Genomic DNA, 13,949 nt, shown 5'->3' with positions numbered 1-13,949 from the left:
TTCTTAAAATTCTCAGCTCTTAATGTAGTTGATGAAGACTGGAGAGCCAAAAAAAAAAAAAAAAAAATGCAAATGAATCCATGGCTCTGTAGGCATAGCTGGTAAAGGATTATTGAGACATTTTCAAGAGCTTTAGCACCTAAAAGACACTTGGAGACATAATGCCATTATTTGTGATTACAGAATTTGTGAAAAGAGGGTCCAGAAAGTAATGTAAATCATAACCTCATAAACTATTTTTTACTCAATTTAAGTAAGAGTTAGCCTTCTTTTCTTCATTATTATACATATATTTTCCTAATTTCTTCATCCTTTTTAAATTTCCATTTTTAAAAAGATTTTATTTATTTATTTGACAGAGAGATGACAAGTAAGCAGAGAGTCAGGCAGAGAGAGAGAGGAGGAAGCAGGCTCACTGAGCAGAGAACCCGATGTAGGGCTCGATCCCAGGAACCTGAGGTCATGACATGAGCCAAAGGCAGAGGCTTTAACCCACTGAGCCACCCAGGCACCCCTTAAATTTCCATTTTAATTTTGCTTATTTTATCTTTTTTCTTGAATCTTCTTCTCTTCCAGAATCATTTGTTTTCTATCTTCTCTGTTGCTTAGGAACTATGCACTCTCTTTACCCATATTCCTTATATAATTGGACACATTTTTTAAATTATCCAGATATATCTTCTTCTTTCAGCAAATATTTATTTACTGAAATATTTACAAATTCCTGGTGTGGTTTTGGGATATACTGGACAACAAGACAGATGAAGTTCTTTGTGGGGGTTGCAGTAACATCAGGAAGGATAACAAACAAACAAATAATAATCAATGAGTTACATTTGTTGAAAGTACTATAAGGAAATACAGTAAAGCAAGGGGCCTAGAGGATGAGAAAAATGATGGGGAAAACCACCAAACCAACACATTTTATTGTATACCTTGAACCTCTACAATGTTATATATAAATTATACCTCAATAAAAACACATCTGCAGATAATAATGTTATCTGCACGACCAAAAAAAAAAAAAGAAAGAAAGAAAGAAAGAAAGAAATACAGTGATTTTTGAGAGCAAATATATTTAATCTACACAGGATGGGATTTATCTTGATCACTAAAATATTATGACTATTATGTCTGTTATGTGGAAGGAGATAATCATAATGTATTGTTGGAATACTCTGGGAAACAAACTGAGGGTTACAGAAGGGAGGGGCATGGGAGGATGGGGTAACCTGGTGATGAGTATTAAGAATGGCAGGTATTGTGATGAGCACATGTATTACATGCAACTAATGAATCATTGAACACTACATCAAAAACTAATGATGTATTATATGTTGGCTAATTGAATATAACAATAATAAAAAAATAATATCTTTTAGATATGAAATTTTGATGGTATGTGCTGGCCAGTGTCATTTTATTTTTGTATTCATTCATTTAATCTCATATGTTGAACACTATTAAGGACAAGCAAAATAAAAGGAAGTAAAATCAACATTTGCTAAATATTTACACATTGAATACATAATGGCAAAATTATCTTTACAACTTACTCAGAGAAATTAGTATTATTAACTCTATCTCACAGATAAATGAAGTTCAAAAATTTAATCAACTTGCTCAATATAAATGTAGTGGCTGAACCAGAACAAAACTTGTTTTTGTAATCCCAAATCAGTGTTCTTTCCACTATGTTATGTTGCTTCTCTAAATTAAAATTACAAGGTAATGGGATGCCTGGGTGGCTCAGTTGGTTAAGCAGCTGCCTTTGGCTCAGGTCATGATCCCAGCGTCCTGGGATCAAGTCCCATATCAGGCTCCTTGCTCGGCAGGGAGCCTGCTTCTCCCTCTGCCTCTGCCTGCCATTCCGTCTGCCTGTGCTCGCTCTCTCCCCCTCTATCCCCTTCTCTCTCTCTGATAAAAAAAAAAAAAAATTACAAGGTAATGTGATAAGTCCTTATAAAGAGGTTTGAAAAAAATACTTCTGATTGCACCATAATGCCTATGATGTAGACTTCTCAGATCATGTGTTCAGTATTCTAGGGCAGTGCTTCTCAAATGGCAAAGACAAGTTCCTTTCCCCACTCCCATCCTTCATGGAGTGATAGTCTAGTAAATACAAAATTATATATCTGGGTTTTGCTGTGATGTGAGATTGCTAGGTAAGTTTCTTAGCACTCTCAATTTCTGTGCCTAGGATGATGAGAACTCCTAACAGTTTATGGACCTGCACTTCTGTGTTGGCCACTTCTTCATTACTTCAGGGAATCTAAATACAAATAAGTCATAATCTCTGTCTTCAAGGAGCTTACAGTCTTTTGGTGAATTAGAACTGTGCTTAGAATACTAAAACACAAGACACAGTAAATTAAATGCTAATGATATAAAGCAAGATCTCACAAATATAGTTAAAATTTAAGAAGCCATGAAGATAAAAATGTTCTAGAGGTGGGAAGTTAGGAGGAGGAGTCCGTTTGTCAGTGTAAGGCTTGTACTTTTGGAAGTGAATGAAATATTGTAGAAGTGGTGAAGGAAGCAGGCTCTATTAGTCTTAAACCAAAATCAAAAGAATTTGGTGCTGAGGGTGCCTGGGTGGCTCAGGTGGTTAAGCAACTGCCTTCGGCTCAGATCACAATCTGGAGTCCTGAGATCGAGTCCCGAGTCAGGCTCCCTGCTCAGCGAGGAGTTTGTTTCTCCCTCTGCCTGCCTCTCCCACCTTGTGTGCTTTCCCATTCTTTTTCTCTCAAATAAATAAAATCTTAAAAAAAAAATTCGGTGCTGAATTCTTATTATGCAACTTGACTAATCTTGTGTCTCATGAAAAACATCGTAGTATCTACCCTGGGAGGAAGCGGAGAGTTAAATGTAGAGAAAACTTGGTGGCTATGCTGGCAATAATAAAACAAGACTTTGTAGATGTTGTAAACATTTAAGTAATATTAAAGATGGATATATTCCCAGAGCAGGGTGCTGGGATGGAAGAGAAGAAGGGTATGTCTTCCAGATAAAGGCTTATGGACTTGGAAGGGACTGCAACAGTGATTAGTTCTATGTGACTGGGGCCAGATCATATTAGTTTTGAACCCCAAATCAAAAGGTTTGGTTCATGTTGACTATGTTATATCTCATGAGTAATCATGGCATCAACCCTGAGAGGAAGCACAGGGTATCACATGCAGACATGACCTGGTCATAGAGAGAAGCTCCACATGAGAGCTACCAATTCTTCTGGGTAATCTAAGTTAAGAGGACATGAGCATATCAGGTTGGTCCTAATGCTGTAGTAGAAGCAGGCTTTCATACTTTTGACCTCTCTCCCAATCTACTAACATAATTAGTATAGTTGACATTTTCTCCTATTGTCCTTCTTCAGGATGCCGTGCCAACAAAACCAATGGATAGAATAAATCATTCTGAGGTGTCAGAGTTTGTATTCCATGGATGAAGATCTTGGAAGATCCAAATTCTCCTCTTTGTGTTATCCTCCACGTTTTATGTGGCAAGCATGATGGGAAGCTCTCTCATCATGCTCACTGTGAATTGTGACTCTCATTTGCACTCCCCCATGTATTTTCTGTTGGCCAACCTCTCTTTCATTGACCTGGGAGTTTCTTCAGCCACTTCTCCCAAGATGATTTATGATCTTTTCAGAAAGCATAAGATCATCTCCTTTGGTGGCTTCATTGCTCAAATCTTCTTTATCTACGTCATTGGTGGTGTGGAGATGGTGCTGCTCATTGCCACGGACTTTGACATATATGTTGCCATGTGTAAGACTCTCCACTCTCTGACCATCATAAACTCAAGAATGTGTATCTTTTTTTAGTGGCTGCCTGGATGACTGGCCTCATCCTCTCTGTGGTGCAGATGACTCTTCTGGTAAATGTGCCCTTCTGTGGTCCTAATGTATTGGACAGTTTTTACTGTGACTTGCCTCAGTTAATCAAACTTGCCTGCACAGACACCTACCAACTAGATTTTATGGCCACAGCCAGTAGTGGATTCATGATCCTTCTTCATGCTGATCATTTGTTATATCATCATCATTCTTACTGTTCAGAAACACTCTTCAGCTGGTTCATTCAAGGCTCTGTCCACACTCTCAGCTCACATCACTTTGGTATTCTTGTTCTTTGGTCTTTTGATATTTGTCTATATGTGGCCATCTCCCATCATACACCTGGATAAGTTTCTGGCCATCTTTGATGCTGTTCTCACTCCCTTCCTGAATCCAGTCATCTATACATTCAGGAATCAAGAAATGAAGGTGGCAATGAGGAGAGTATGCATACAGCTAGTGAATTATAGGAAGATCTCTTAACTGATGCCAGTATTGTGAAGAGCCCTTGTTGATTCCTGATGTTCATTACTGGCAGTCAAACTCAGAGAAAAGCTCTTGTTTGTTCAACCTTGATTTGACTATACATGCTGATATTGAGTCTATTTTTATGTTTCATTTAGGAGGGAAGGACATTCACTTTTGAAAATAGAGAAGGAGTTACATATGAAGTATTTTATATATTTTAAAATATTTTATTTATTTATTTGACAGAAAGAGATCACCAGTTGGCAGAGAGGCAGACAGATAGAGGAGGAAGCAAGCTCCCCATTGAGCAGAGAGCCAGATGTAGGGCTCCAACCCAGGATCCTGGGATCATGACCTGAGCCGAAGGCAGAGGCTTAACCCACTGAGCCACCCAGGTGCCCCCATATGGAGTATTTTAAATTTAAGATAATAATTTTAAGCCTTAATTCCCAAGGAATAATATTTATATGAAATAATTGTTAGAAATGCAAAAGAGGGTAGCTTCTTTAAGGACTTCAGAACAGGGAGAGCTGTATAACTCTCTCTCTCTCTCTCTTTTTTTTCCCTCACTCTCTCTTTTTAATTTTTTTTAAAGATTTTATTTATTTATTTGACAGACAGAGATCACAAGTAGGCAGAGAGAGAGAGAGGAGGAAGCAGGCTCTCTGCAGAGCAGACAGCCCGACGTGGGGCTCGATCCCAGGACCCTGGGATCATGACCCGAGCCAAAGGCAGAGGCTTTAACCCACTGAGCCACCCAGGAGCCCCTCTCACTCTCTTTTTAAAGGAAACCCTACTCAATGGGAGAATTTGCTGAGAGAAATGAACTAAGTCTTCTCATTGTATGCTGAGCTTGCCCACATTTCACCCCTTCTGTGGGTCATTGTTAGGGCTGTGCAAGGATGGCAGTATCTTTGAGAGAACACACACAGAATCTTTGAGAAGGCACATACTGAAGCCCAGTGGGTGAACATCTCGGTAGTAGCCATGTATTCATGGAAGAAAAGGAACTGAGAAAAGGCTCTTTCTCCTTGATTGGTGTTATACTATTCAAACCCAGCAAATTCTCTTTCTCTTTTCTCTTCTACTTCTTCACTTTTCCTCAGTCACTTAGGGCCTCTGGGCTAGGAAGATCTCTAACCCCCTTCCTTTCATTTTTCAGGCTTTCTTTCTTCTCCTTCTCCCTGTGCCATCATTCCTCCTTTGTCATGTCAAGTTGTGCAAGACATGAAACCTGTGGAAGAGGCAATTTATCAGTTAGAGTCATTTAAAAGCCCTTCACTCGCTGTTCTGTCCCCTTCTAATTTTCCTTACTGCTATCCTATTAATTTATTAATTTCTCTTCTTTCCTTTATTGAAGTATACATGAAATATAATATTGTTAGTTTTGGGCATACAAAACAATGATCCAGTGTTTGTATATATTGCAAAATGATAACCACAATAAACCTAGTTAACATCTGTCACCATACATTACTCTCTGCTTTATAAATTTTTTAAAAAAATTTAAAAAGTATTTATTTATTTGACAGAGAGAGAGAGACAGCAAGAGAAGGAACACAAGCAAGGTGAGTGGGAGTGGGAAAAGCAGGCTTCCTGTGGAGCAGGTAGCCAGATGCAAGACTGGATTCCAGGACCCTGGGACCATGACCTGAGCCAAAAGCAGACCCTTAACCACTGAGCCACCCAAGCACCCACAGTACTCTCTATTTATAACTGTGATAAATTGCTTCTTCCACAGGTTTCATGTCTTAAACAATTTGTTTTGCACAGAGGCTCAGCCATGGAGTGTGAAGAATATCTAAGTGGTTAGGGTAGAGTTACTTAGAGCAGTGTCTTTCACACTTTTTGATAGTGACACACAGTAGGGAATACAGTATACATTGCAGCATATATCCTGTCCCATCCCCATAAAGAACAGAAATAAGTTTCATTTAATGACATTTAATTTTGATGAAGTTTTCTGTTGTTTTTTCCTTTCCGTTTCTCTTGTCTTCTGTTAAAAAACTTGCTTACAACCTCCTTTGTGGACTACAGAAAATCTGCTTACTTAGAAAATTACAGAGAAGATACAGAATTACATGTACTTCTTCCAGTTGAGAACAGAATGAATGCACCAAGATAAATGCTATGTCGTTCTAATAGAAAAAAATTCAAGTCTTTCTTTATTATTATTATTATTATTATTATTATTATTAATTTTTGAGCCTTTTAATACTTTTCTACAACATGATTTTTTAAAAGCTTTTTATTTATTGAGGGAGGGAGGGAGAGAGAGAAAGAGTGCACATGCTTAGGGGGGGGGGGCAAAAGGAAAGGGAGAACCAGACTCCCTGCTGAGCTAGATTCTAGGATACCTGTTTGATTACTTGAGCTGAAGGCAGATGTATAACCATCTGTGCCATTCTGACACCCTCTAGTCCTACTTTCATGTAGTATTTGATAGCAAAACATTTCTACATTTATTTATTTATTTTTAAAGATTTTATTTATTTATTTGACACAGAGAGAGAAAGAGAGAGAGATTACAAGTAGGCAGAGAGGCAGGCAGGGAGAGAGGGGGGAAGCAGGCTCCTTGTTGAGCAGAGAGCCCAACGTGGTTCTTGATCCCAGGACCTTGGGATCATGACCTGAATCAAATGTAGAGGCCTTAACCCTTGAGACCACCAGGTGCCCCTTTGTCATGGCCAGCGTGACAAATCGACCAGGAGAATGTCAGGGCTAAGAGGATGGTGAAAAGAAATTAAGAGACAAAGAGATGGGGGCAGGAGGGACACTGAAGATGATGTCCAGCAGTGCTGATTTTATTCCACATCTTACAGTCATTTATAAGGGAGACCAGAATAGGAGGAGTAATACATCAGTACCTAGTCAGATGATCGCAAGTTTCTATAACAAGTTTACATTAACTACAAGCAAACCTCGCGATACCAGGTAGTTTGGGCTAAAGCCATTAGCAAGACAATCAACCAAGGAGTGGGTTATGGGAGGTACAGGAACAACCAGGACCAACTAAGGACCAACCAGGACCCTGGCCACATTGTTCCCTTCTATAGGGAGAGCATGTGGGAAGTCACATAAGCGAGCACACGACACATAGCACAGACACTTTACTCAGCGTTACTCAATTTTCCTGTCCTCATCCTTTTCAAGGTGTCTGGACTTTGAAGGAGATACAAGTCAGGGCCTGGTTTGATCCTCGACTCCAACCATACCATAGCCTCCAAAACCCCTTCTACATTTATTTAAATTAGCTGATCATTTTGAGCTGTGCAAAATTTTCACATCTATCATTGCTTCTTTTCAGGCTCATTATTCAAAGATATATATGCACACACACATACATATTTTCCTTCCAAGATTTTTAAAATTCCAGTTAGTTCACATGCAGTGTAATATTATTATTTTAAAAAATATTTCATATTTATTTTAGAGAGACAGAGTGTGAATGAGAGTGAGAAAGAATCTGAAAAAGACTGCAGTGAGCACAGGGCCCAAAGCAAGTCCCTATTCTACAACCAAAATATGACCTGGGCTGAAACCAAGAGCTGGATGCTTAACCAACTGAGCCACCCAGCTGAACTAATATTAGATTCAAATGTATATAGTGATTTAACATTTCCATGCAGTACTTAGTGCTCATCACAACAAATGCATTCCTTAATCCCCATCATTCATTTCATCTATCACCCTTTACCTCAGTTATGGTAACCATTGTTTTGTTTTCTATAGTTAAGAGTTTGTTTCTTGGTTTTACTCTTTGATTTATTCCCCACTTTCATTTGTTTTGTTTCTTAAATTCCACATTTGAGTGAAGTCATTTGGTATTTGTCTTTATCTTACTTATTTCACCTAGCATAATCCTCTTTAGCTTCCTCCACATTGTTGCAAATGGCAAGATTTAATTCTTTTTATGGCTGAGTTTCCACTGTGTATATATATTACATCTTCTTTACCCATTCATCAGTTGATAGACATTTGGGCTCTCTCCTTTATTTGGCTATTGCTGATAATGCTGCTATAGACATCAGGGTGTGTGTATCCTTTTCAATTAGTGCTTAAAAAAATTAAAAAATTAAAATCATATATATAAACAAAGCAAATAAAATTACTCCCTGAAAATCATCTACAGCTTTCTGTATCTATTTGGTTTTATTTTTTACTATTCCTTTCACATTCTGGAATAACATTTTATCATAAGCTAAATATACATCTTTTCCCTTGATAAACCAGATTCTATTACTTGCATAGTCAGTGAAACTTTTTGGTGATGTTACTTCTGGTATATTCTCAGTCACCCATATTAATTGTGACTTCTAAACAAAGCTACTATCTATTTTACTGAGAGTTGTGAAGGTAATTGAGAATTGTCTTTCATATACAATCATTTTAGTAAACTAGTAAAGCTCATGAGCACATTAAATATAATGCCCAATGCCACACACACCCTGCTTATACCTTCTAATAGGCAAGAAATATTATTCTTAAATGAGCACATTGACTAAGTTGATCAAAAGGTATAGACATTCTATAGACATAAGTCACACACTGTGACCAGTTGTTCAATATTTAACCTTATTTTAAAATTATCCAAAAAATATTTATTAGTAGCTTTATGCTAAATCAAGGTATTAAAATTGCTAAGGATATTAGACATTATGTTTAAGTGGACACACTGCAGAATTGTCAGAAGTGTAACAAATTGACTGGACATGTAATTTTACATTTTTTTTCTCATTTTAAATGCTCGTTTTATGCTCTGTACTGTAATGATCATGGAGAAAATGTATAGCTGTTCTGTTAAAAATATCAAATTAGTCTGTATTGTCCAAGAATTTACTTAGATTTTATGATTTTATGATCTCATATAAAAATGCTTCTGAGTTAGTAAATTCTATGAGAATTTGTTTCTGAAGAAGCCAACTAATTAATTAAGTAATTAATTAGTTAATTAATTGAGAGAGAGTGATCACGAGAGGGGGAGGGGCAGAGGGATAGAGAATCTTTTTTTTTTTTTTTAAGATTTTATTCATTTATTTGTCAGAGAGAGAGAGCGAGCACAGACAGACAGAATGGCAGGCAGAGGCAGAGGGAGAAGCAGGCTCACTGCCAAGCATGGAGCCTGATGTGGGACTCGATCCGAGGACGCTGGGATCATGACCTGAGCCGAAGGCAGCCGCTTAACCAACTGAGCCACCCAGGCGTCCCGAGAATCTTTTTTTAAAAAAAATTTTTATTTTTTATAAACATATATATAGAGGGGGGACAAGATGGCGGGGAAGTAGGAGGAGGTGCCTTTTCAACCTGTATCCTAAAGTGAGCTGATTACCTACCAAAGAACTCCGATCACCCATGAAATTAGCCTGAGATCAGAATTATACATGTCTGGATCTCTACAGAGATAGAAGATGCCAGTGGGCAGGTAAAGTGGAGTGGGAATGGTGGACTGATATCTGAAGATAAACAAAAGGGGGAGGGAGCCACCAGAGGCACCTGGTTGAAAAGTAATACCCCAATCTGAGAGTGCCCTGCGTCTGGGGACCAGCATTAACTTGGAGACTGGTTGAAAGCACTCAAAAAGAGCAAAGGATCGCAGGGGGGAAATTGTAGGACTCGGGGTGGCTAGGGACATGGGCTGAAGTCCCCGGTCCCAGGACAGCCTCCCCTAGCGCAGAGCCAGAGAAACCAGGTCTTGGTCGCTAAGCTGCCAGCGTGCCCGAGAATGCATGGGTTCTGGCTCCTGTGAGGGGATGGGAGCCACGCCAGATGGCAGAACAGGTGAGCCTTGCAACAAAGCCTGAGATACGCGCGCACGTCCCTCATCCTCCCCTGAGAGAGTTACAAAGGCCCAGCCGGCGCTCTTTGACCCGCGCCATTGTTTCAGAGCCTAAGACACATGTCCCAATCTCTCCCCTGACAGAGGTGCGCAAAAGGCCAGCCTGGTGCTTTCGGACCCGCGCCCCGTTCTCAGTACCTGAGACACCCGTGCGACCCATAGCCGCCCCTGAAAGAGGTGCGTGCAAGCTGTGCGCTCTTAGACCAAGAAAGACCAGGCATTCCCAGACCAGGCCAGTGGAAAAATTTCAGTGTGCGATCACTGCTTGGAATCTCTTTTGGCGGTCTGGAGCTCGCCGACTGCCACCACTGCTGTGGTTTTGGGTATGAGCAAAAGATCCCGCGTCCCCAGGGACCACGACTCTGAACCTGCTCTGCCAGTGGCAAAAGGGAAAGTCAGACTGAGGCTTCTCTCTGAGAGGAAGGTCAGGGTGCAGTCTGTTTTCCTCTAAAACTACAAAAACCATCAAAAGCGGTCAAGGTGAGGAAAAAAAAAGTGAAAAAACATAAAAACCGCCAGAGAACAAAAGCCTGAAAAAAAAAACCAGTTTCCTCAGAGCCAACCCCCTTGAGGTGGGCGGTAGGACATAACTCAGGGAACATCATTGACTGAAAATCCACGTGGCAGGCCCCTCCCTCAGAAAACAAACCAAGAAAAAAAAAAAAAACACTGCAAGAGAACAACCACAACTACTTCATAGGACGACTTTTATTTTCTAACTCGTTCCCACTATTCTGGTTCATTTTCTTTTTTTATATAGATAATTTTTTAACCTATTTACCATCACAGTGAGCTGCCAGTACATCAAATTCCATAATAACCTTCTAACCTGAACTTTTTGATGCATACACCTGTGTTTTTCTTTTACATTTCTATTTTTTGAATTTCATTTTTTTAAATTTTAGTTTAGTCTAGTTTATTCCTTTTTATTTTTATTTTCTAATATTCATATAGGGTTAAACTTCAAAGTAATCCCCTTTCCCCAATCAATACTATCCCTATAGGTAAATCAATTTTTAATCTGGCTTTATCTTAGGAAAGTTGAATCCTTTAACAAAGATATCAAGATACATCCAGGAAGAATCAAAACAACGTTCCTCACCCACACTGAGAATTTATAACCACTCTCCCATCTTTTTCTTCCACCACTGTTTCTGTATTTTTGTGTTAGTCCTGATAGTATATAAATCTTACACTTGGGGTCTTTTTGATGAAGTTCTTGCTTTATTTGCATATATATGTTTTATTCTCGTGTCATATACTTTTATCAGTCTTTGTGTTTGTCTGTTTTTGTTTATATACTTCATAAATCAGACATTGGGGCCCATTTGGGCTGAACCTTCTCTTTCATCTTCTCTTTCTTTCCTGTCTCTCTCTCTTTTTGTTTTTCTTTTCTTTTTTCTCTGATTTGGGTGGGGAATCCTGATTGCTCAGAAGTGTTCCAGGGTGCACCTTGACTGCACCACAGTCGATACATCCAGCTACATCTGTTCAGTCATCTCTCACCAAAATGACTAGGAGGAGGAATGCCCAACAGAAGAAAAACACAGAGGATGGACCTTCTGGAACAGAGATAACAGCTATCAACATAGACAATATGTCGGGAAGAGAATTCAGGCTAACAATTATCCAGACAATAGCTAGGTTGGAGAAAGCCATGGAGGACCAAACGGAATTGATTAGGGCTGAACTGAAAGCAACCAGACAGGATGTTCACAATGTTAGGGCTGATCTGTAAGCTACCATGGATGAACTTCACAATGATCTCAATGAGTTCCAATCTAATCTAAATTCTCTCAAAGCTAGGGTAACTGAGACAGAAGATAGAATTAGTGATCTGGAGGACAAACGGATAGAGAGAAAGGATCAGGAGGAAGCCTGGAACAAACAGCTTAGAAACCACAAAAACAGAATAATGGAAATAAATGATGCCATGAAACATTCCAACACCAGAATTATTGGAATCCCTGAAGGGGAAGAGAAAGAAAGAAGTCTAGAAGATATAGTGGAACAAGTTCTTCATGAAATTTTCCCAATCTCGCAAATGGAACCAGCATTCATGTCCTAGAGGCTGAAAGGTCTCCACCCAAGATTATACACTCCAAAAAAACACCAAGGCACCTGATAGTCAAATTGAGGAATTATAATTGTAGGTATAATCTCTTGAAAGGCACTAGGACAAAGAGGCTCCTTACTTACAGAGGAAAGCCCATCAGAATAACGTCAGACCTGTCCACAGAGACCTGGCAAGCCATAAAGGGCTAGCAAGAAATATTCAGGGCATTATATGAGAAGAACTTGCAGCCAAGAATACTTTATCCAGCAAGATTGAAATTCAAAATGGATGGAGAGATAAAGAGTTTCCAAGACCAGCAAGGCTTAAAACGCTATGCAACCACCAAGCCGACACTGCAGAAAATATTAAGGGGGGTTCTATAGAAAATGAAAAGTCCTAAGAATACCATTGAACAGAAATATAGAGACAATCTACAGAAAGAAAGATTTCAATGGTAACACTATGTTAATAAAAACGTATCTATCAATAATCACTCTCAATGTGAATGGCCTAAATGTGCCCATAAAATGGCACAGCATTGCAGATTGGATAAAACAACAGGAACCATCCATATGTTGTCTACGAGAGACCCTTTTGAACCTAAAGATACACCCAGACTGAAAATGAAGGGATGGAGAAGCATCTTTCATGCCAATGGGCCTCAGAAGAAGGCTGGGGTAGTGATTCTCCCATCAGATAAATTAGATTTTAAACTAAAGACTGTTGTCAGAGATACAGAAGGACATTACATAATTCTTAAAGGGACTATCCACCAAGATGATCTAACTGTTGTAAATATCTATGCCCCCAATATGGGAGCAGCCAATTACATAAGAAAACTGTTAATCAAGATAAAGAGTCATATTGATATGAATACATTAATAGTAGGAGATCTTAACAGGCATCTCTCAGAAACAGACAGATCATTGAAGCAGAAAATAAATAAAGAAACAAGGGCATTGAATGATACATTGGACCAGATGGACCTCATAGATATATATACAGAACATTCCACCCTAAAACAACAGAATACTCATTCTTCTCAAGTTCACAAGAAACCTTCTCAAGAATAGACCACATACAGGGTCACAAATCAAGACTCAACGGATACCAAAAGACTGAGATTATTCCCTGCACATTCTCAGATCACAATGCTTTGAAACCTGAGCTCAATCACAAGGAAAATTTCTGAAGGAACTCAAACACCTGGAAGCTAAATTCCACTTTGCTTAAGAATGCTTGGATCAACCAGGAGATCAAAGAACAACTGAAACAATTCATGGAAACCAATGAGAATGAAGACAATTTGGTCCAAAACCTATGGGATACCGCAAAGGTGGTCCTAAGGGGGAAATACATAGCCATCCAAGCCTCCCTCAAAAAAATTGAAGAATCCAGAACACACTAGCTGTCTCTACACCTAAAGAACTGGAGAATAAACCAAAAAGCAAACCAACTCCACACATAAGAAGGGAAATAATCAAGATTAGAGCTGAGATCAATGAGGAAGAAACCAGAGATACAGTAGAATGTATCAATGAAACTAGAAGATGGTTTTTTGAAAGAATCAATAAGAGCGATAAACCATTGGCCACACTAATCCAAAAGAAAAGAGAGAAAGCCCAAATTCATAAAATTATGAATGAAAAGGGAGAGATCACAACTAACACCAAGGAAGTAGAAACAATCATCAGAAGTTATTATCAACAGTTACATACCAATAAGCTTAGCAATGTAGATGAAATGGA

General features: G+C 38.9%; 1 pseudogene; it reads left to right on the top strand.

The window, feature by feature from the left end:
* The first annotated feature begins 3,397 nt into the window (after positions 1-3,397).
* LOC131998658 (olfactory receptor 4F3/4F16/4F29-like) lies at positions 3,398-4,324 on the top strand (annotated as a pseudogene).
* The last annotated feature ends 9,625 nt before the right edge of the window (positions 4,325-13,949 follow it).

Source organism: Mustela nigripes, chromosome 13, assembly GCF_022355385.1.
Source record: "Mustela nigripes isolate SB6536 chromosome 13, MUSNIG.SB6536, whole genome shotgun sequence".
Classification (NCBI taxonomy): domain Eukaryota; kingdom Metazoa; phylum Chordata; class Mammalia; order Carnivora; family Mustelidae; genus Mustela; species Mustela nigripes.
Note: the sequence above shows the minus strand (reverse complement) of the source record. Positions and strands in the feature narration are given on the sequence as shown.